Source organism: Mobula hypostoma, chromosome 7 (genome assembly GCF_963921235.1).
Source record: "Mobula hypostoma chromosome 7, sMobHyp1.1, whole genome shotgun sequence".
Classification (NCBI taxonomy): domain Eukaryota; kingdom Metazoa; phylum Chordata; class Chondrichthyes; order Myliobatiformes; family Myliobatidae; genus Mobula; species Mobula hypostoma.
The window spans coordinates 28,811,438-28,834,476 of NC_086103.1; the positions used below are offsets into that span (position 1 = coordinate 28,811,438).

The 23,039-nt window shown below is 40.2% G+C and overlaps 1 protein-coding gene across 8 annotated transcripts in view; it reads left to right on the top strand.

Moving 5' to 3' along the window:
• The window catches only part of LOC134349198 (teneurin-2-like), a 3,136,038-nt gene that overhangs the window by 2,866,170 nt on the left and 246,829 nt on the right, over window positions 1-23,039 (top strand). The gene's annotated exons all lie outside the window — the stretch shown is intronic.

A 23,039-nucleotide genomic window follows, 5' to 3' on the forward strand; every position in this document is an offset into this window, starting at 1 on the left:
GTATTTGTGATTTTAGCTACCTGTTATGGTTTGTACAGCACTTTGGTCAACATGTGTTGTTTTTAAATGTGCTTTATAAATAAATTTGACTTGACATATTATCAGACACTTTGATATGCTATGCTTTGGGACCTACCGATGATCTTTTCATATCAGCAAGCCAACATTTGGCCTTCAATCCAGAGATTGCAATGATAATAGGAGCCTAGGGCTCCATATAAAACTCTCGATGACAGACAATGCAATTAGTGCACTTTTTAATCCAGTCAGGTACAGAAAATGAGCAGTCTTGCACTGTTGCCTTTTATGCATTCGTGTGGTGGCTAAAGAAATAGTGGGTCCCACAGGGTGAATTTCACACTCTAAATTGTGAATGAAGTGCTTTGAGAGGTTGGTCATGGCTAGAATCAACTCCTGCCTAAGCAAGAACCTGGACCCACTGTAATTTGTCTATCGCCACAACAGATCTACCGTGGATACAATCTCACTGGCTCTCCACTCAGTCTTGAATCATTCGGTCAATAATAATACATAAGTCAGGCTGCTCTTTGTTGACTACAGCTCAGTATTCAGCACAGTTATACCTGCAGTTCTAATCAACAAGCTCCAAAACCTGGGCCTTTGTACCTCCCTCTGCAACTGGATCCTTGACTTCCTCACTAGGAGACCACAATCTATGTGGATCAGAAAATAACATCAACATGATATTGATGCAATTACAAAGAAGTTATAAACCATGGCTTTATTTCATTAGACGTTTGAGGAGAATTGATGTGTCTGTAAAGACACTTACAAATTTCTACAGATGTACCATGGTCCAAATGGTTGTATCACCATCTGGTATGGACGGGCCACTGCACTGAATCAGAAAAAACTGCAGAAAGTTGTAAATTCAGCCAGCTCCATCATGGACACTAGCATCCCCAGTATCCAGGACACCATCGAAAGGTGATGCCTCAAAGAGGCAGCATCCATTATTAAGGATCCCCATTACCCAGGACATGCCCTCTTATTGCTGCCATCAAGCAGGAGGTGCAGCAGCCTGAAAACACACATTCAGCATTTCAGGAATAGCTTCTTCTCCTCTACCATCAACTTCTGAATGGACAATGAACCCATGAATGATATCTCAGTATTTTACACTCTCTTTTTGCACTGCTTATCAATTAAGTTCTCTTATATATATATATACTTATTGTAATTTATAGTTTCTAGTGTTATCTATTGTAATGTTTTCCTGCCACAAAACAACAATCTTCATGAAACATGCCGATGATATTAAACATTCTGACTTTTTTTTAACACCTGCTGACTTAAACTTTATCTAAGTTAAATACATTTTATTACACTTTCTTATTTTTAAGTGCTCCAATTACCTTTTGGTTCAGCTTAAATTATTTTGTGTTGCATCTCTCTTTGTAGAATAGATGTGTGATTCAGGAAATATTTGAGTTCAAGTTAAAGGTGACAATGAACCAGATTCCTTGTAGCAGCAAACGCTGCAACAACCAAGATGTTTAATCCCACAAGAAATACAAAACTGTCTTGGTTTCAAACTTCACAAAGCAAAATTCTGTCATTGTGTAAACATCTATTACTCATAAAAAAACTACATTTAATTTTGAAATAAAACTTGAATGATTTAACCACATGGGACTTGATCAGTGGATGTACTCTGTAAAAGAATATGTGTTTGCCCTGAAATGAAAGGAAGTTGATATACTGAATATACTGAAGGCAAATCAAACCCCCTTTTATGTGTAAAAATTGCTCTGCCACTCTACAAAATCTCCCCTCATTGAGAACAACCCTAGAAAGAAAGTATCCCAAAAGTGAAATGTGAAAAAAAACCTTTGCCATTTTTTTTTCATTATCTTAAGCAAATGAATCTTCTGGCCCCATATGAGTATTACTACACACTGCTGGGCACCCCTCCACACACCCTGCCTATTGTAATAATCTCAGATCTCCAGCCTCACTTATACCTGGCCACAGCAACACTTTTCCCTCACATTCTTGAGCTTCTTGCCAACACAGATGTCACTCTGCAATTTCCCACCATTATCACATTGAGCCCTGAGCATAAAAATCAAAAATTGTTCCCTTAGCTTGCACTTGGGTGAATTGCCTTCAAATCCAATATGGTAACATTCAAGTTTCTCTCATCTCATGCATGAAAATGGCATATTGAGAAATATCCAATTGGCAAACTGGAAATGAGTGATAAAACAGTTTTCCTGCGATTACTGAACAGTACAATAGAGTGATGTTGAGTTTGTTAGCTCCAGATTTTAAGCCTATGTAGTCTGTCAAGCCTGAGATAGTTGACAGGTTTTCTGCTGGTTGCTAATTCAGCCCAGCTCTGTAGGCTGATTAATTTGATGTATGGTGTTGAGCTGAACTCCCTCTCAGTAATGCATGTTATGTAATGCAATACATTTAAAAAAAAGATTGATTAGGTACACCTTGCCACTCCTGCGAGATTGCTTTAGCTCGATTTGCCCATATCCTCAATCCCACAAAATTGCAACATGCAAACTCAATAACTTGCAGGATTATTTCTCTTTGCAGATAACTCGTCATATCTTTAGGGATACAACAGACCAGGTTTTGAAAACAGCATTCGACATTTATAACAGCATACTTTTGCAAGTAGCTCCCTTTTTAATACCACCATCAAATAATTCGCCTTTAAAATGTGGCAATTTGTTTAATGTTTGGCTTCCCTGGTGCATTTATTTTGAGGGTTATTGGACCATTCACTATTTTCTGTCCTGAAAGAATGTGTGTAGCTGCAGTCTGCTTGATTTAGAACAAGAAAATGCTATCAGTAAATTAGCATCTATTTCTGAAATATTTTAATTCATTCTTTCATGGGCATTGCCTTTGCTTGGGAGCCCAGCATTTAATAGCCCTCAATGCTTGCAAAGCAAAATATTATGTTTTCCTTTTTGTATTTTGAAGGTAGTGTGGTCACCTCCTTGTTTAGACAATAAGACATTGGAGCAGAATTAGACTATGTGGCCTATTTAGTATGCTCTACCATTCCCACCATGGCCAATGTATTGTCCCTTTCAACCACATTCTCCTGTCTACTCCTGTAACCTTTTATACCCTTACTAAGAACCTATCAACCTCTGCCTCAAATATCCCCAACAACGTGGCCTCCACAGCAGTCTGTGGCAATAATTTCCACAGATTTACCACTCTCTGGCTAAAGAAATTCCTCCTCATCTCTTTTCTAAAGGGACATCCTTGTATTCTCAGCCTGTACCCTCTGCACCTAGACTTACTCACTATTGGAAACATCCTTTCCACGTTCACTCTCTCTAGGCCTTTCAATGTTCAACAAGTTTCAATCAGATTCCCTCCTCGTTCTTCTAAACACCAGCAAGTACAGGCCCAGAGCCATCAAACACTCCTCAGGATTTCCAAGATCATTTGTGTGAACCTCTGGACTCGTTCCAAAGCCAGCACATCCTTTCTTAGATAAGGCGCCCAAAACTGCTCACAGTGTTTCTGGCTGAGCAGGTTGCTTTGCTCAAGCAAATCATATGTGTTTCTTTACCAGTGGATGCAAGAAAAGAGAAACATTTTCTGGATTTGTGTCCAGTTTTTGGAGTTCATAGTAGAAGCAGCTCAGATTAAACACAGAACAGTCCCTGAAGGTGCCAAGAAAAATCAGGCTCTCAAAGTGAAGATACCCGTCTGCCCCAGTTACACAGGCAAATTGTACTGGGAATTAATGTAGCCACTGCATATAAATTTTAAGCATCTGGGCAAGCACCCAGAAAACAGACTGGACCGAAGAACTCAAAGCTGTGAAGCAAGGACACAGCATATTGACAAGTGCATGTCTTTATCAACTGAATATTAAGCTGCCACAGTACGTAAAATTAATTAGTATAATATTTGAAATGTTTCTTCCTGCACCTTGTTTACCGATCGCAACCCTCACCTTCCAGTTTGAGAACTGGTAAAAAGTAGTGGATACAACCCAGTCCATCTCAGGGAAGGCCTTCCCCATCTTTGAGCACATTTACAAGGAGCGCTGCCACAAAAAAAAAAGGCACATCAGTTATTAAGCACCCCAACTATCCAAGCTCTATGCTCTCTTTTCACTACTACCATCAGTCAGGACGTATCTTAGGTCCCACACCACCAGGTTCAGGAACAGCTATTATCCTACGAACATTAAGCTCCTAAACCAGCGTGGATAACTTCACTCACCAAAACTCTGAGCTGATTCTATGACCAACAGACTCACTTACAGGACTGTACAACTCATGTTCTCAGTATTATTTTTTATTATTATTTGCACAAGTTGTCTTCTTTCACACATTGGTTGTTTTTCAGTCTTTATGTATAGTTTTTGATAAATGTCATTGTATTTTTTATTTTCCTGTAAATGCCTGAAAGAAAATGAATCTTAAGGTATTATATGGTGCCATTTATGTATATACTTTGATAATATATTAACTTTGAATATTTCCAACACTCACCAGCATGGTCATATCCCCACAGCCTATGCTCTTCCCTTCCATCCCTTTATACCAGCACCATTGTGCAGTGCAGCAGAGATTATGAAGAACCTTCAATAAAAGGTGATCTACTTTCATTAAAAAGTACTTGCCTTGCATCACAATTCAATGTCAGAAGGATGCAATGTTTGCTGGGGTAAAACTTCTCTTTGCCCTTTACCTGTGTGACGAATACCTGTAATCCCAGAAGAAAGAACAGACATATTTAAGGTTTACTCATTGAAAAATGATGTCAAGCTTTTTGATTTTTAAAAAGTTCTGCGCAGTAACAAATATGTTATTTCATTAAATTTAGGTATTTATCTGTTCAGCCTTTGGTCTGTCAAAGGTTTTTTGGTGCACTGGCTACAATGATGAGCCCTTTAAACAAACACTCAAATAATGATAAAGCACTGAACCCGCAGCCACAGAGGAGATTTTTTTTTCATATTGCTGCGGTACTGTATCATAATCAACCAATAGTTCTGCCCTTTCAGCAATTTCCACCAGTTTCTCAGAGTAATAACTCTTCTGCTGTATCACCACTGGGCTGTAGTAAATACACCGATAGGGAACTGGTGGGGTGTGGAGGGGGGAATGGAGTGAGTCAATATTTGACCCAGAGGGCATTTTATTTGTACTAATTCTCATTTGAGTTCATTTCTCTGCATTGTTTAAGGCTGCTGGGATACCGGCAGTTGGATTATTTATTTATTTTGCCGAGCTGAGAATATGGGTCTTCAATTTGGTTGAAAGGTGAACTGCTAGAGCTCACTATCGTTTGCTCTTTGATTTTTTTTTTGGTGACCATTTTTAAATTCAGAAAAATCAGCAGAAGTGTAAATTTCCTGAAAAAATAAATTATTTTCTGTGCCTTCAAAAGACAAAGTGCACTGTGTTCCATTTTGAAACTATGCATTTTATGATGGTGCACTTTAATCATTCATAGGCACTGAACAAAGATTTTGAAAGAAATTGTAATTAAGAAATTCAAATTTCTTAACTTAAGTAAAAATATGTTTTAGTGCCTGCCTCTGAGTTGTACCTTAAGATTTCCCTGGATTAGTAGTCAGTTAAGCCAAAGCCATATTTGCCCACACATGAGTAGCCATTTACAGTTGTCAAAGGTTCGGGTCCAGATCCAGATTCAGATTAATTTATCACATGTACATTGAAACATACAGTGAAAAATATTGTTTGCGTTAGCAACCAACACACCAAACATTGTGATGGGGATGGTCTGCAAGTGTCACCACACATTCTGGTGCCAAAATAACAGGCCCACCTTGTTTGACTGAACAACACAGAACACAACAAAATAGGATGGAACAAGCAACAAAACAATTGCAAAGTGAGCTCCTTTCCTCCATACCCATGCCCATATACAGTCCTCTAACCCCAGGACACGCCATCGTCTTTGGTTTTCAGCCTCCAGCAAAGCTTTGCCACTATTCCTGATAAAATAGGTTCTCCCCCACACCCTCTCCCAACACAGACCAATGATCGCTTGTTCTGTGGCTATGCTTATTGCTGTTAAGCTATAGTTAAATCTCTTTGCTGTCACCATACCCCACATTGCTCCACCACCAACAGTGTGCACTTGCCTTTTAACTTGCTTGCATGTGCCTCACTGAAATATAATTATTTCTTACTTTATTTATAAGTGCGTCTCCAGGGTAACTGGAAGTAAGTATGTTTTTGTCCCGTTGGAGATCAATCGTTAGCACAGACTGGCACAGTTCTGAAACATGTCGCCATCATACCATCTGGAGATCAAGGCTGAGACTACACGAGTGTTCAGAACTCCACAGGGTGAAGGAAAAAACCTCCAAACATTTGTCGCTCTTTGTACCCTGTGGAGATCATTACTGAATTTGGACATGTAACCTGTGATGGCAGAAGAGCTCAGTAGCCTAGTGTCACGAAGATTACATAAATTTTTTGGCAGGTTACCAGATTTGATCAGACTGAGCCTCCTGGAGTAGTAGTTTCAATCAAACAGTACCACACTATCAGCATAACTTCCTATTGCCTGGAACTGCAATAATACTCCTCGACGTGAACATTGTCAAAACTGGACAGTGACCTATTTTTTATGACTTTCCTTTATATCCAATAACAACCTCGAGTGCCTCAGACTAGGCTAGGTTATATTTTATTCAGAACAAAGAATGCTCTGTGATATGTATTAACCCTTGTACACCTGCACTTGCATCAGAATGACATTTGAATCTGTCATTCCAGCCACTTTAGATGCTTTTACTGAATGATGTAGCCAGTACGATGTCAAGTAGTTCACTAACTTTGACCTGAGAATTCCTCAGAATCAGAATCAGGTTTATTATCACTGACAGATGTCTTGAAATTAGTTGTTTTGTGGCAGCAGTACAGTGCAATATATAAACATTTACTATAAATTGCAAAAAGAAATACATCAAAAATAATTAGTGCAAAAAAGAGTGTAAAATAGTGAGGTAATGTTCATGAGCTCATGGACCATTCAGAAATCTGATGGCAGAAAGGAAGAAGCTGTTTCTAAAACATTAAGTGTGTGCTCCTGTACCACCTCCTTGATGGTGTTAACAAGAAGAGGGTATGTCCTGGATGGTGATGGTACTCAATGACGGATGCTGCCTTTGTGAGACATCGCCTTTTGAAGTTCTCGTCTGTGGTGGAGTGGCTAGAGCTTACAATGGAGCTGGCTAAGTTTACAACCCTCTGCCGCTTTTTCTGATCCTGTGAATTGGCACCTCCTCACTAGACGGTGTTGCACCGGTCCACACGACTTGTGTAGAGATCTGCCGGAGTCTTTGGTACATACCAAATCTTCTCTAACTACCAATGAAATACAGCCGCTGGTGCCTTCTTCATGATTCAATATGTTGGGCCTAGGAAAGATCTTCAGCAATGTTGGCAGCCAGGAACTTGAAGCCTCACACCTTTTCCACTGCTAACCCCTTGATATGGACTGGTGTGTGTTCCCTCAACTAAAATCCACAATCAATTCCTTGGTCTTAATGATATTGAGTGCAAGGTTATTGGTGTGTTCCTGTTCACAAGGTGTGGAGAAGGACTTCTCTAGTCTCATGATTCTTAAGACCTGAATGCCTATCATTAGAATAAACTTCCATGCCATTGGTCTAGTCTTGTTTCAGATTCATATACTGCACCAGAACTCTGACATGAGCACCAAAGTCTCAGCCAACAGCGTAACTTTAACATTAGGTTTTCCATATGTTTTGTGCCTAACTTCATTAAACTGTGAAAATAGCTGTGAGGAATTGAATATTTTGAGGGAGGGGAACTACTATCAGCAGAAACTTTGTTAACCCAGGTGCTACAGGGATCATGTCATTTCTGCTGAATGAATGTAAATGTCATGCCCTCACACTGTCAGGGTCAGTAATCTTTCCAAACTGGTGTCTGCAACGAACAAAAATGTCGACAGGAACAAAAACCAGAGGAGACACTGCATTTCACAATTATGTTATGTGATTTAAATAATTGGGGATCTAAATTATATAGAGCCCAACAATGCACACAAGGATTACAATGGTGCATAATCTCAGTGCCTCCAACTCGGGCAGTTTGCCAGTTTTGAGCTGCTTGCTAATTAACATGATTGAGCATACAGGCAGCTCTAACTGTGCTGTTACATGGCTGCAGGCAAGCCCAGCATCACGTGTGGTCAGCATCAGCTAAAACTAGTCTGAACTACATGGAGCCGGCATGGACCTTACAAAGGGGAGGCGCGTTGTCTCTCCGGTAGGTGGCAAATTTCAGTGAGGATTACTGACTGAAGCACTGGCACTTTGCAAACTGTTTCTGGCAGTAGTTCAGGTCAGGGAAGCGCTTCCTGAACCAGCTGGGTGGATGTTCCCTCCTGCTGAGTGCCCTTCTCCTCCTTCTCCTCATTCTCCTAACAGCCTGTCCTGCTCTGCATGCCCTCCATCGTTCTTCTAGTTCTGGTGTATTGTGCCTAATAGTCCACTCCTATGTCAGGACACAGCTCTTCAGACTCTGCTATAACACTCCCTGCAGGTTTTTAACATTTTAAAACATTCTACAAAGAATCAAACATTTTTAGCAACAACTGGCCTGATAAATATTATTAATTCCTGCAAAGAGGGTGATAGAGGATGCTCCCTGCTGCTGAACCTGTGTTATAGCACACAAAATTAAGAGAGGATATTAGGCAAATATTGACCTCAAAACAGAGTTGTTGGCATACATGCTGATTTGCAGAATGATCTGTACACACCGCATACTTTTTGCAGACATTATCTACCCATTTCCTAATGTCCTCACTGAAATGGCTTCTGGGGTAACTCTGGATACCATTTTGGAACTTAAACTGTAGCACCCTGCAAAACACTCACCAGTGGATTCTGAAATTTGACCTTTCCGAATAAGCAAACAGAGAATAATTTGACCGTTGAAGTTTCGTTCAAGGGCACCAAAATGAATTGCACCCCTTGCCAAAATCTGTACGCTTTTTCACTCCAAGCTGTTCTGATACACAGCCATTTAATGCAACAGATGGGTGGCAGTCAGCTCGAAGATTGCAATGAACGACAAGGGGAGTTTGTGAAATCCTCCGAACACAGAGGATGTGTTGCATCCCATGGCTCCAGTTGCTACTTTATATACTAAAATGCAAAAGAGAACAAATGCTGAAAATCCAGAGAGAGGGAAAAACAAAAGAAGCTGGAATGTACAACAGGTCAAGCAACATTTGCAGAGGGAGAAACTGCTTTCATTTTCAAGTCAAAGGTTCATGTAAGAACTGGGAGATGGAACGGGGTTCAAGCCATTTTGTATCATATTTGACAATTGTGTTCATTCACAAGGGGATTTGCATTAAACGGAGTCACATAGTAATCAATGGACAGCCAGTCAATAGAAAGCAACATGTCCTTAAGTTACATGAAAGTCTAAAATGTATGAAGAAGCATTGATGGGAATTTTCCCCTCAGTGTACAAAATCATATGGGAAGTAGAAGTATGGAGATAGAGAAACATATTTTGAGCAGGTAATGCAGAAAGCAATATGATTTCAAATGTTATAGTCAGATACCTCAGCACTCGGCATTCACCTTCATTCTTCCGGTTCCTGTTGATTTATTCTGACATCTGTCACTGTGGGCCAAAGTATGAGGTGATAAATAATGAGTGCTTCTTCACCATAGGGCAGATCCTTGACATCTTGTCACTGAAGCATTTTAACACTCCCCAGCATTTGAACAAATTAGCTGAAGGGGCTGATAGAAGATTGTATTTAGGGAATTGAAGATTTTGAAGAATGAAGGATAATGTGGCTAGTTCGTTTATATCTGTGGATGTGAGCATATGTACTTTATACAGATATGTATGAGTTTACACAAACATCAGATATATACATACAGACTGTGGCCATGTATGCGCTTGATTTGCAGTGGAGACATTTTAGTTGTTATTGAAAGTGCTTTTGAATTATTTATCCAAACAGTTCTAAACTGCTTCAGAAAGCAACAAGCTGATGAGGTGTTGGAAAGATGACTCATCCTGCATTTTCATGTGTGGATGAAAGCTAATTTCTGCCTTTTAGATTTCTTAATCTGCTGGAGGTGGAGTCCAAGTATACTTTCTGCCTCTATATTTTATCTGTGTTTGGCATCAAGATGATAATGGGTCAAAGATATTTATAAAAACAGAGATATAATTATGAGGCAATACTAGCTCTACATAAAAATAATCTCTCTTGATAAGATAATTGTTATATTCTCTTTTCCCTTTTCTTGGGTTATGCCTACATTAGAAATCATTCTCTGAGATACACTGGCCTCTGTCAGCATGGCACCGTGATGCAACTCCAGAATGGTGTGTTAGAGGAATTCATGTGGTGACAGTTGTGCCGATTATTCCCTCCCACACTGTCAAGCTGTCTAGGGATCAGTAGATCCTCAGCTGGACAATGGCAGGCATGAGAAAACATACTACGATCTGGTGGTGGAGCACACAGCAAGCAGTATTGGAACAGTGCTTTGGATCAAATTCTCCATCCCCAGATCTTCACCACAGACTAGAATCAAGATTATAATCTTGAAACTAGAATATTGTGTATGCTTCAAGTTTTTGTATTTTAGCGAGGCACAGACATGACGTGATGGTGTAATGATGTATGCGATTCACATACTTTTACATATAACCTGTAATGAATTATTTAAACAAATAATGCTTAATCAAACAAAATATTTTAATTATGTTTACAATATTGCTCAAACATTACTGTGATGTTAAATACACAACACTCCTCCCTGCTTAGCCAGAAAAATTCCAACGCAATATAGAATGAATCTCGACATACATAAGTAGTGTGGAAAGTGAGGGAATATCATGGTCACATCATTAAAGGAAGGATGTAGAAGCTTTGGAGAGGATGCAGAGGAGATTTATCAGGATGCTGCCTAGATTAGTGAGGATGTCTTATGAGGAAATGATGGGCAAACTAACGCTTTTGTCTTTGGAGCAAAAGAGGATGAGAGGTGACTTGATAGAGGTGTTTAAGATTATAGGAGCCATAGATCGAATGGACAGCCAGCAACTTTTTCCAAGAACAGATACAAATGCTTAAAACAAGAGGGTATAATTTAAAGGTGCTTGGAGGCAAGTACTGGGGGATGGTAAAAGTGTTTTTTTTACACGGAGAGTGGTGGGCGTGTTGAATGCACTGCCAGGGGTGGTGGTGGAGGCAGATACATTAGGATCATTTAAGAGACTTTTAGATAGGCACATGGATGAAAAATGGAAAGTTATGTGGGAGGGAAGGTTTAGATTAACTTTTTAGGTTAAAAGGTCAGCACAACATATTGGGCTGAAGGGCCTGTGCAGTATATAAATTATATACTGTACAGTATGTAGATGCAGAAATGGCTGGAGTTTCTGCAAAAACTGAGGGAAGTGCAAGACAGATATATTCCAAATAAGAAGAAATTTTCAAAGGGAAGAAGGACACTACCGTGGCTGACACGTGAAGTCAGGGCCAAAGGAAAAGCAAAAGAGAGGAAGGAAGCCAGAGCTAGCGGGAAGTTAGAGGATTGGGGAGCTTTTAAAAACTTGCAGAAGGAAACTAAGAAGGTCATTCGGAAGGAAAAGGTGAATTGTGAGAGGAAGCTAGCGACTGATATCAAAGATACTAAAAAGCTTTTTTAAGTATATAAAGGGTAAAAGAGAGTCGAGGGTAGATATAGGACCAATACAAAATGACACTGGAGATATTGTAACGAGAGATGCAGAGATGGCAGAGGAACTGAATGCGTATTTTGCATCAGTCTTCACAGTGGAAGATGTCTGCAGTATACCAGACATTCAAGAATGTCAGGGAAGTAAAGTCTGTGCAGTGAAAATTGTGACTGAGAAGGTGCTCAGGAAGCTTAATGGTCTGAGGGTGGATAAATCTCCTGGACCTGATGGAATGCACCCTCAGGTTCTGAAGTAAGTAGCTGGAGAGATTGCAGAGGCATTGACGATGATCTTTCAAGAATCGATAGTTTCTGGCATTGTACCTGATGACTGGAAAATTGCACATGTCACTCTGCTATTTAAGAAGGGTGGGAGGCAGCAGAAAGGAAACTATAGACTTGTTAGCCTGATATCAGTGTTTGGGAGTTGTTGGAATCGATTGTTAGGAATGAGATTACGGAGTACCTGGAGGTAATGATAAGATAGGCAAAAGCCAGCATGGTTCCCTGAAAGGAAAATGCTGCCTGACAAACCTACTGCAATTGTTTGATGAAATTACAAGCAGGGTAGACAACGGAGATGCAGTAGACATGTTGTACTTGGATTTTCAGAACACCTTTGACAAGATGCCGCACATGAGGCTGCTTAGCAAGATAAGAGCCCATGGAATTACTGGGAAGTTACCAGCGTGGGTGGAGCATTGGCTGGTCGGCAGAAAACAGAGAGTGGGAATAAAGGGATCCTATTCTGGCTGGCTGGCCGACTTCTGCTCCTACATCTTATGGTCTTATAAAATCACTAATAAATGATTAAAGCATTTAAGCAAAGTAAAATAAGAAAGAAATGGTTGAACCAACCTTTTTCATCATTGTCTCCAGCTCATGAACCCCCATGAAGGGATGAAACCTTTCTTAAACCGATGCTGGTGGCTCGAGGGAATCCCCGCATGACCAGGCTTTGATGTTGTATTCCACATTTAGTCTAGCAAAGGAGCTGAATGACAAATGCAGTGGGTACTTGTCAATCAGCCTGTCGTGGATGTGTGATTAGTCAATGTTGATCCCCATGTATTTCCCTGCAAGGTGCTGAACACCATTCACAGCCACTAGTTACAGCCAGATCAGTTTGGCCAATTCCTTTTAAGTTACTATGTCATGTCACAAACTCAAGAAGGAGGCTGTGACATTTATTGCTCACTCTGATGGAACCTGCATAGATGCATTTATTGTGCCTGGCCCACAAAGGAGTGACTCGGGTGTGTAAATTGAGGAATTTAAGGATTCAGAAAGAGTCAAAATCAGAATTAAGATCGAGTTTATTATCACTGATATTGTGCAGTATATATTCTGAAATGCGTTGTTCTGTGGCAGCAGTACCATGCAATGCACAAAATATACTATAAATTACAATATACCAATATACAGTGCAAAAAGAGAGCAGAAATGGTGGGATCATGTTCATGGCCTGTTCAATAATCTGATGGTGGCAGGGAAGAAGCTGTTGAGTGTGTCTTCAGCCTCCTATACCTATTCGCTGATGAGCAGTGAGAAGAGGGCATGACCTGGGTGGTGAAGGTTCTTAATGATGGATGACAGCTTTTTAAGGCGTCACCTTTTGAAGATGCCCTCTTGGGTGAGAGGCTTGTGCCCATGATCGAAATGGCTGAGTTTACAACCTTTTCTGATCCTGTCAAGACAACCCTTCATCAACATTCCCTGTGAAGTGAGCATGTGTGCGCATGCACACATGTTTTACTACCAGCACACAAAGGAATTTAAAATGCACACAAAAGGTTGTCACCTCTACCTCATTGGCACGTTAAGTATATTTCATGACCATACACAATCACATGTCTTTTTTCAGTTTCTGACACAGATGATGTTGACAACATGGAGTTTGCAATCACTTGTCTGCAAATTTTAGAACTGGCTTATTTATACTGCTTTTATTGAAGAAATTATTCAATGCACACAGGCCGTTGTCACTGGGCAGAAAAATTGCACAGCACAAGATTTTTGCGCACAATGGTCATAGAGGGAGCATTGACCTCCATACCAGATGGTGATACAACCAGCTAGAATGATCTATATGGTACATCTGTAGAAACTTGCTAAGAGTCTTCGGTGACGTACCAAATCTTCTCAAACTCCTAATGAAAGATGAAGTATTTAACTTCATCACAAACCTCAAAAATAGCAATAAAAATGACGTGGCAGGAAAGAGCAGCTGTTCTTAAAGTTTTTCTGGCTTGTGATAGCAGGAACAACATGACTAAAAGCTTGTCATCCTGTATATTCTCCCTGCAGCTACATAGTCTGGTAGGAGAGGAACATTTTCAGAGGGACTCCTGGAGCAGCTCTGGAAAAAAATAACAACAGAAAAATTCCATTTCTGTGACCACAAATTAAGCATGTAAACTTTGTTCTCTTTGTCTTATATTATGAACAAAATACAGTATGTGTTTGTATACATTGGATAGATATTTCATATACACACTCTATATGTTCATGTACTGGGTTCAATGTGTAGAATGTGCACCTCTCCTTATTGCCAGTTTTACATTGCAGTTTTCGGTCTTATATTTTATTGTAAAAATGCAAACCAATGAATGCTTCTTAAGCTTTTGAGTTGATCAGTAATTTGAAAACAAAGAACATACGGCTTTGAAGTATTTGTGCCCAGAAACTGAGTCATTTGGCATCACATTTACTTGTACCAGCAATTAAATTTCAATGAAAGAAAAAGATGGTATGGAAAATGGAGGACTTGGTGAGATCTGCTGTGAGTGGCACAAAATCCACCATTTCACTTCCAGGCACTCCACAGCTCACGGACTACAAACATGCACACCGGTATTCAGGGCAACATACACAAAATGCTGGAGGAACTCAAGTAGTCAAACAGCGTCTATGAGAATGAGTAGATAGTTAATGCTTTGGACTGAAGAAATGGTAGTCAGTGGCCCACAATGGATGCCTAGATTTCACTCTTGTAATTTTCATTTGCTTATGCAGATGCAGTCCATTGTAATGTTTGTGAGTATTGCCTATCACTCAAAGACAACCTAACATATAAAAATATAAGTCGGAGAAGCAGGACGCAGTCACTAGTTCCCTCATGACTGCTCTGCTTTCAATAGACCATGGCTCGCCTCTTACCTCAGCACTGCTTCTCTGTCCCTTGAATTCTTTAACATCTAAAAATAAATTAACCCCTATCTGGAATATATGTAACAACTGAGTTGACAGCAGACCTTGGAAAAGAGAATTTTAAAGATTCACCATCTCTGGATGAAGAACTTTCCTCATGTATGACCTGAATATCTTACCTTCATTTTGAAGTTGTGACCCCTGGTTCTAGATGCCACAGCTGGGAGACGATTTGCCCTGTTTCTACCTTGTCAAGCCCCAAAAATTTTGTATACTGTGTTTCTCGAGAATTCTATCTTCTAAACTCCAGAGAGTGTAAAGCCAGTATTCTTAATTTCTCCCCCATTTGACAAAGATGTTCTGATGGCTCTTTGACTTTATTGCTCAGAGCAGAGAACATAAAAAATGGGACCTTATGTTGCAGCTTTGCAAAAGGCCGGTTAGTGTTCTTAGAATATTATGTGCAGTTCTGGTCCCCACATAATTAGCAATATATGGTTGTACTGGAAAGAATGGAGAGGCAATTCACCTGGCTATTACCTGGTTTAAAATATCTTAGTTATGGGGAGAGATCAGATAGGCTAAGTTTGTTTTCTTCTTAGCAAAAGAAACTGAGAGGCGACCTCACCCTGCTCTACTCTCTATAAGGACATGACCATGTGTCTAAGTGCAACCCCAATGCCATCTTCAAATTTGCCGATGACACTGCTGTTGTTGGGCGCATCAGAAGTGGTGATGAATCAGCTTTCCAGAGCAAAATAGATCACCTGGCTGGGTTGTGCCACAAAAACCTCTTGCTTAATATCAGCAAAACTAAAGGACTGATTAGTGACTTCAGGAAGGGAAAGGAGAGCAAACATACACCAGTCTATTTTGGGGGATTGACGGTAGAAAGAGTCATCAACTTTAGTTTCCTAGGAAATAACCCATTGGATGACCTGTCCTTGGCCCAATACATGGATGGAATCACAAGGAAAGCACATCAGCAGTTGTACTGCTTGTACAACAGTACAAGGTGTTGATATACTGTTGAAAGTATCCTGACGAGTTGCATTATGGTCTGGTACGGCAATTTGAATATAAAAGCTGAAGAGAGTAGTCAACTCTGCCCTATAAGTCATGGCGCAGCCCTCTCCACCATAGGTAGAATCTAAAAGAGATACTGTCTCAAGAAATCAACATCTACCATCAAAAATCCCCACCACCTGGGCCATGTCATCTTTTTGAAGCTAGCATCAGGCAGGAGGTACAGAAGCCTGAAGTCCCACACCTTCAGGTTCAAGAACAGCTACTTCCCTTCAACCGTTTGTTTCCTTAACCAACTAGCAAAACCCTAGTCATTACGGTTTAGCAACACTAAGACCACTTTGATTACTTTACACTCAGATGGACTTTTTTTTGTTCCAATTGTATTTTCCTGTAAAAATAATTTATAATTTAATTTAAATTAATGCTTTTCTTGTGAATGTTGCTTATATGATGATGTATCTGTTGGTAAGTTTTTCATTGCACCAGTGCATACATGTACTTGTGCACCTGACAATAAACTTGACTTTGACAGAGGTATGTAATGTTATTAAAGGGTTAGATAGAATAGAGGTCAGAATCTTTTTCTCATGGTAGCGACATCAAAATCAAGAGGACACAGGAATAATGTAAAAGGAAGGTGTTTTCTAGAGAATTTAAGCAGAAAGATTTTGTACACAGAGAGGAGGTGAAGTCAGATACAATCACAACTTTTAAGAGACATGGTGGAATGGGGTCCATTTCTGTGCTGTGTAACTCTATGACTTTGCTCTTCTCCCACCATCACAAGTATATCCAAGTAGGCCAACATGCTCATCTATGCTAGTCCCAGTCAGCCTATACCCCTTAAACTTTTCCTGTCCATGTACCTGCCCAAGCATTATTTGAGTGTTGTTAAATAACCTACCTCAACCACTTCTGGCAGCTCATTTCATATATATATATACTATCCTCTGGGTGAAAAAGATGCCCAAATTTCTTCCCTCTCACCTTAAAACTATGACCTTTGGCTCTTGATTCCACAACAGTGAGAATAAGATTGTGTGTTTTCACTGTATCTCCATCCCTCATGACCTTAATCCCCCCTTAAGATTGCCCCACGTTTCTCCACACTCCAGTGAATAATATGCCAGCCTGCTCAACCTCCCTCTGTAACACAGTGCCTCATGTCCTGGCAAGTTCCTCGTAAATCTCTGCACTCTGGCATCTTTCCTATAACAGGGTAACCAAAACCTAACACAATGGTCCACATATGGTCTCACCAATGTTTTGTCCTTTGCATGCTTCAAAAACCAATGGACGCAATGGCTTCCTGTGCTTCTGAATTGACTCTAAAATTGATGTCCAGCTGAACGCCCGTTGTTAGTTGTACCATTACCAACTCAATTCTGGGCTTCTAATTCCACAACAATCATAATCAGCCAAGGTTTCTGTATTGTGACAGATGTAAATTCTGTTGCAGTAAAGCCAACTACGCCATCACTTCAGTGGGAAATGTTTCTCAAGTTATCTCACCAGGATGACTGGAGTCCTTTAAATAGTGAATTATGGAAATTGATGCCTAAGTCTTTAATATTTATGAGATATATAACCTTGCTCTGACAAGACTTTCTGATGTAAGTCAATTTGTTAATTAAGTACTTCATGTAGATTAAAATTGTTCAAAAATAAAATAAAAATGTGTGATAGAATTGGAAAAGGAGTTGGCAACTGAAATCAGCTAATTTGATACCATTCAGAAGCTAGTTAATTTTGTTCAACAACTCAATTATCCAAGATGAAGAACAATATGTGTTTGGTATTTCCTATTGTATATCTTCTGATTAAGAAACATCGAGGAGATAGGGTGGAGGTCTCAGGATTGTACTTGTTATAGATGATTAACTGCACAGGCACTTGGAAGGGTATCCTGATGATCGCATAAGTAGAGGTAGTCATGGTAGGCAATACTCAGAGTTATCAGTCCTATTTTTGAGCTTTACAACACATTCTGCATGTTCACATAACTTCCGCATCGATTTCACTAACTTTCGGTAAATTCTTCCCCTCTCCTTTCTCCTTTTTTTCCATTCCCAGTTCTCATTCCCCTCTAACCCCTTCTCTTCTCCACACCTACCCATCTCCTCCTTCACTTTCTTCCATGGTCCACTATCCCCTTCTATTAGATTACTCCTCCTTCTCCTGCTCCGACTTACACCTTCTCTTCCACTTCCAATTCTTCTTCTTCTCTTCTTCTTCCTCTTCCACCTATCACTTCCCAGCTTCTTCCTTCATTCCCCCTCACCCACCTGCCTTCCATCTCAGCTGATCTCAACTATCACCTGCCTGTGTGTACCACTTTCCCTACCCCCACCACAACCTTTTGACTTTTATCCCCTTCCTTTCCAATCCTGAAGAAGGGTCTTGGTCTGAAAAGTCAACTGCTTTTTCCTCTTCATAGATGCTGCTGAGTTCCTCCAGATTTTCTGTGTGTTATTCAAGATTTGCAGCATCTGCAGAATCTCTTGTGACTCCATGTACTATTTTCTTTCTTCATAGCTCCTGGATGGTTCTTATTTTACAGCACTTTACATTTGGTTTGACAAACAAGGGGTGGGTGAATGGAACGCCAGGATAATTTGTTGCCAAGCCCCATCAATGAAGGTATACTGGTCTTCTATTAAGTGAATTCCCACAGCAACACAGCTGAACAGGAAAGATCAGTATCTGAAAGGTGTGTGGAATCGAACGATCAGTGGTTAGATTTCTTATGCAAAGAATGTTCAGATCTCGAAGTTGTTGCCTGTACGGGTGATGGAAACAGTGTCAGTCAGTGTTTTCAAGAAGGAACTGAACAATAATTTGAAGGAAAGTTTGAGGACAGGAAAATTGTAGATGTCACTCCACTCTTTAAAAAACGAGGGAGGCAGCAGAAAGGAAATTATAGACCAGTTAGCCTGACCTCAATTGTTGGACAGATGTGGGAAACTGTTGGAATTCCTTGAGGAGATTACAAGTAGGATAAGTAAAGGGGGTACTGTGGATATTGTATATTTGGATTTTCAGAAGGCCTTTGACAAGGTACCACCCATGAGGCTGCTTACCAACTTAAGAGCCCATGGTATTGCAGGAGAGTTACTAGCATGATTTGAACATTGGCTGATTGGCAGGAGGCAGTGAGTGGGAATAAAGGAGCCTTTTCTGGTTGGCTGCCAGTGAATACTGGTGTTTCGCAGGGGTTGGGGTTGGGACCACTTTTTTATGCTGTATATCAAAGACTTAGATGATGGAATAGGTGGCTTTGTTGCCAACTTTGCCGATGATATGAAGATTGGTGGAGGGGCAGGTAGTGTTGAGCAGACAGGTACACTGCAGAAGGGCTTAGTGAGAATGAGCAAGAAAGTGGCGAATGAAGTACCGTGTTGGAAAATGTACGGTCATGCACTTTGATAGAAGAAATAAATGTGCAGAGTATTTTGTAAACGAGGAGAAAATCCAAAAATCTGAGATGTAAAAGGACCTGGGAGTCATTGTGCAGAACACCCTGAAGGTTAACTTGCAGGTCAAGTCGGTGGTGAGGAAGACAAATGCAATATTAGCATTCATTTCAAGAGGTCTAGAATACAAGAGCAGGGATGTGATACTGAGGCTGTATAAGGCACTGGTGAGGCCTCACCTTGAGTATTGTGAACAGATCTGGGCTCCTCATCTAAGAAAAAATGTGCTGGCATTGGAGAGGGTTCAGAGGAGGTTCACAAGGATGATTCCGGGAATGAAAGGGTGATCATGTGAGGAACACTTGATGGCTCTGGCCCTACACCGCTGGAATTTACAAGGTTAAGGGGTGATCTCATTGAAACCTTTCAAATGCTGAAAGTCCTGAACAGAGTAGATGTGGAAAGGATGTCTAGGACAGAGGACACAGCTTTAAGACAGAGGGGCATCCATTTAAAACAGAGGTGCAGAGTGAATGTTTAGCCAGAGGGTGGTAACTTTGTGGAATTTGTTACCATTGGCAGCTGTGTGTATTTAAGGAGAAATTGATAGATTCTTTATTGGCCTCCACAGCATTCAAAGGTTACAGGGAGAAGGCCAGGGAGTCGGGCTAAGGAGGGGAATAGGAAGGATCAGCCATGGTTGAATGGCGGATGGGCCAAAGAGTCTATTTCTGGCCCCTATGCTTATGGCCTATGGTCTTCAAAGATTTCAAAGATTCAAAGGTACATTTAATGTCAGGGAAATGTATACAATATATATCCTGAAATTCTTTTTTTTCCACAACCATCTGCAAAAACAGAGGAGTGCCCCCAAAGAATGAATGACAGTTAAATGTTAGAACCCTAAAGCCCCCCCAGATCCCCCTCCCATGCATAAGCAGCAGCATAGCAATGACCCCTACCCTCCCCCATCAGCAAAAAAAGCATTGACACCCCCACCGAGCACTCAAGTGTGCAGCAAAGCATCAATAAAGACACATACTTGCAGTACCCCAAAGACTACTTGTTCACCCGGTAATTCAACATACCACAGGCTTTCTCTCTCTCCCTAATAAGGGAAAAAGAGGTGTCCCCATTTCACAGGAAGAGAGGAGAGCCTAACCTGGTCCCAACATATCAATGCAGCTATAAAGAAAGCTAGACAGTGGCTATAGTTCATTAGGAGTTTGAGGAGATTTGGCTTGTTACCTAAAATACACAAAAACTTCTACAGATGTACTGTAGAGGGCATTATGTCGACTGCATCACTGTCTGGTATGAGGGGTGGCTACTGCGGAGGTTCAAAAGAAGCTACAGAAAGTTGTAAAATTAGTCAGCTCCATGTTGCTTACCAGCCTCCGTAGTTTACAAGATATCTTCAAGGAGCAGTACCACAGCAAGATGTTATCCGTTACTATGGACCCCCATCAGCCAGGACATGCCTTCTTCTCATTGTTAAAGTCGGGTAGGAGCCTGAACGCACACACTCAGCGATTCAGGAACAGCTTCTGCTCCTCTGCCATACGTTTCCTAAATGGACACTGAACCAAGAACACTACCTCACTTTTTTTTATTATTTCTGTTTTTTGTACTATTTTTAATTTAACTATTTAATATACATATATATACTTTAATTGATTTAGTTATTTTTCTTCTATATTATCATGTATTGCATTTTACTACTGCTGCTAAGTCAAAAAAATTCACTATATATGCTGGTGATATTACACTTGATTCTGATGTATTGCACCGTATTGCTCTGCAAACAACAAATTTCATGACACATGTCAATAATTATAAAACCTGGTTCTGATTCTGAAAACAATTGCAGCAAATGATGGAAACACCCAGGAGGTCATTCAGCATCAATGGAAAGAGAAACAGAGTTAATGTTGCAGATTAAAAATCATTCATCAATACTGGGTAGGAGAGAAATATGCATTCGTTTTAAACTGAGAAGAGCATGTGGTAGAAAAAGATATGATTAAAAAAATATATCTTTGATAAGGTGAGGCCCAAATTTGTCAGGGTTGCCATGGAAATTGGTAATAGTCAATGGGTGAATAGTTGCACGTAGAGAGTGATAATAGAGACAAATGCAGAGCCAACGGACAGGATCAGCAGATTAGACTTTGAGAAAGAGAGAAAAAATCTCGGCCAATATCACTGATAGATGACTTATGGCAGAAACCAGTTCTGATACAGAGAAAGGGAGTTACTGGATGTTGATATTGAGTCCAGAAGTTGCAACATGTCTAGACAGCGGAGGAGGCCCTCGCTGTTCCTCAAGTTTGTGTTAAGCCTCATTGTAACATTCTCCAGAGGGTGAGATCACAGGCAAATTCTGCTTCATTCTTTTCAGTGACTCTCTCATTGTCTAATGGCAATATGCCCTGTCTCCACCAGTTTTGTGTCAGCACCTGTTCCCTTCGGATTGATGATGTCCATACCTCATTTATCATTAGACTTTTACAGGAGGCAATTTTAGAAGACTTGTCATTTGGGTTTGATTTATACTTGGGACCAGGGTGAAAGGACCATGTTAAAATCAAGACTTAAGAACTATACCTATTTAGATAATTCATACATATAAAACTCTAAAATGCAATAAGAAATACCAACACTTTTTAACTGTAAGCAGGCATAATGTATCACTGTAATAAAAGAAATAACTTTAAATTAATTTCTGCCATGTGTTGACAGATTTGAGCAATATTTTGAGTATTTTTTGTTTTCATTTTTGTTTCAATTATACCAAACACACAGTTAAGGTATGGAAAAAAAAACTTAGATCAACAAACTGGCATTCTGAAAGAATTAGTTGTGAAAGCAATTAATTTTGCCGTTCTTACCAGTATGTTTCCTGTTGCAGTTCACAATATTTTTTCTTTTCTTTTATTTTCCTTCTCAATGGGCCAGCTTTAGAGCAATGTGCAAATGAAGTGCCTAATCTTGTTGACAGCTTCTGTGACTTGAATTTTACATTCCCATGTTTTGGTACTTCTCTACAATGGAATTTTTAATTACCTGACCAGGAGGGAATATGAATGTAGATTAATGTAAGGCAATGCATATTGCAAAAGCAAATTGCACACAAATGTGCATGACAAAGTAATGTCCCGTGGTAAAGGTGATAAAATTAAAAAGCTAGGTATGATTTATTTGACAGTCAATTAGAGGATTTACTTTGTTATCATTATAGCACAAGAAGAGTGGGGATGCTTCTCATTGGCTTGCTTCTTTTCAAACTTTATTTTCACTTGTATTGGGATTGAACTCCGATTTGGAAGTTTGTGGTTCTGGAAGGGACCTGCACTAACCTTCTTAGGTAACACCATGGGGTATCCATTTCATTAAAATGGGCCCCTAGATACACTTAGTCACACGTACAAAGTGCTGGAGAAACTCAGCAGGTCAGGCGGCATCTATGAGAAGGAATAAACAGTCGATGTTTTGGGCTGAGACCTATCACCAAGACTAGCAAGGAAGGGGGAAGAAGCCAGAATAAGAAGGTGGGAGAAGGAGACGGAGTACAAGCTAGAAGGTGATAGGTGAAGCCAGGTGGGTAGGGGAGGGGGGAGGTGTAGAAGGGAGGAGATGGGAGGTGATGGGTGGAATGGGTAAATGATTGAAGAAGAATGAATCTGATTGGAGAGGAGAGTGGCCCA